Raw genomic sequence first — 2,365 nt, 5'->3', positions numbered from 1 at the left:
AGGTGTCGGAAGGACCAAACTAGGTCTCCCCACAAGGTTTAAGCATTGTTTCCACACACCTGAGTTTGTTGACTGCTCTCTTCTGTTTTAGCGCCCAAATCGTCTAAATCATGATAAATATGAATTTAATTGAGTTTAAACAGTGTTCTGCTGTTAATAATTACCGGGCACATATAACGTTCATTTGCAGAATATTTGGCATCAAATTTCTGCCTTTCTGAGCTGTGAGAAGTGAATTATAACCATTACATTCTTTCAGTGGCCTTTTTCATTAGAGCAGCAAAAAATACTTATTTAGGTGTCAGAAGTACCAAATTAGGTCTCCCCACAAGGTGTAAGCATTGTTTCCACAAATTTGAGTTTGTTGACTGCTCTCTTCTGATTTAGCGCCCAAATCGTCTGAATCATGTTATATATGAATTTCACTGAGTTTAAACAGTGTTCTGCTGTTACTAATGACCGGGCACATAGAATGTTCATTTGCAGCATATTTGGCATCAAATTTCTGCCTTTCTGAGCTGTGAGAAGTGAATTATAACCATTACATTCTTTCAGTTTTCTTTTGCATTAGAGCAGCAAAAAAGACTTATTTAGGTGTCAGAAGGACCAAATTAGGTCTCCCCACAAGGTTTAAGCATTGTTTCCACACACCTGAGTTTGTTGACTGCTCTCTTCTGTTTTAGCGCCCAAATCGTCTGAATCATGTTAAATATGAACTTTACTGAGTTTAAAAAATGTTCTGCTATTACTAATGACCGGGCATGTAGAATGTTAATTTGCAGCATATTTGGCATCAAATGTCTTACTTTCTGAGCTGTGAGAAGTGAATTATAACCATTACATTCTTTGAGTGGCCTTTTGCATTAGACTAGCCAAAATTACTTATATATGTGTCAGAAGGACCAAATTAGGTCTCCCCACAAGGTTTAAGCATTGTTTCCACGCACCTGAGTTTGTTGACTGCTCTCTTCTGTTTTAGCGCCCAAATCGTCTGAATCATGTTAAATATGAACTTTACTGAGTTTAAAAAGTGTTCTGCTGTTACTAATGACCGGGCATATAGAATGTTCTTTTGCAGCATATTTGGCATCAAATGTCTGCCTTTCTGAGCTGTGAAAAGTGAATTATAACCATTACATTCTTTGAGTGGCCTTTTGCATTGGACTAGCCAAAATGACTTATATATGTGTCAGAAGGACCAAATTAGGTCTCCCCACAAGGTTTAAGCATTGTTTCCACGCACCTGAGTTTGTTGACTGCTCTCTTCTGTTTTAGCGCCCAAATCGTCTGAATCATGTTAAATATGAACTTTACTGAGTTTAAAAAGTGTTCTGCTGTTACTAATGACCGGGCATATAGAATGTTCTTTTGCAGCATATTTGGCATCAAATGTCTGCCTTTCTGAGCTGTGAAAAGTGAATTATAACCATTACATTCTTTGAGTGGCCTTTTGCATTAGAGTAGCCAAAATGACTTATATATGTGTATGAAGGACCAAATTAGGTCTCCCCACAAGGTGACTTAGACTTAGATTTAGACTTAGACTTAGACTTTCTTTATTGTCATTTTGTAGCACAGAGTGCATACAGAACGAAATTTCGTTTTTTCATACAGCTCAGAAAGATTGCAGTAACTCTACAGGATACCTTGCAGTGAATTTACAGTACAGGATAAGAAAAATGCAGTGGTAAATCACAGTCAAATACAGGATAACTTCCAATTAACTTTCGGATAAAGTGCAGCAGTGAGCAGTAGGCAGATTGAAATGTAAAAACAATGTAAGCAATGTAAACAATTATGCAGTAAGGTGCAGCAGTGATTTAACAATAGACAGTTGCATTGTAAACAGTTTTGCAGTACGTTTCCGGAAAAAGTGCAGCAGCGATATTGAAGGATACATACAAATGTGCAAATTAGCGGGTCGAGTGTGGTACACAGTCCGTTTTTATACTTCAGCAGTTCAACAGTCTGATGGCAGCAGGGAAAAAGCTTTTGCAGAACCTGGTGGACCTGCAACGGATGCTGCGGAACCTCTTTCCAGAGGGCAGCAGGGAGAATAGTCTATGGTGGGGGTGTGAGGGGTCCCTGATGATGTTACGGGCTCGAGACACACAGCGCTGCGATGAAATGTCTTTAATGGAGGGAAGAGGAGCCCCGATGATCCCTTCTGCTGTCCTCACCACTCTCCTCACGTTCTTCCAGTCGGAGGCACTGCAGCCTCCACACCACACAGAGAGACAGCTGGTCAGAATACTCTCTATGGTGCTTCTGTAGAAAGTCGTGAGGATGGGCGGGGGCAGGCGGGCTCTCCTCATCCTCCGCAGAAAGTACAGTCGCTTCTGTGCCCTCTTCACCAGTGACATGG

The sequence above is a fragment of the Fundulus heteroclitus genome, unplaced genomic scaffold (genome assembly GCF_011125445.2).
Source record: "Fundulus heteroclitus isolate FHET01 unplaced genomic scaffold, MU-UCD_Fhet_4.1 scaffold_263, whole genome shotgun sequence".
In the NCBI taxonomy this organism is placed as follows: Eukaryota; Metazoa; Chordata; class Actinopteri; order Cyprinodontiformes; family Fundulidae; genus Fundulus; species Fundulus heteroclitus.
This window is presented reverse-complemented; position numbering follows the sequence as displayed.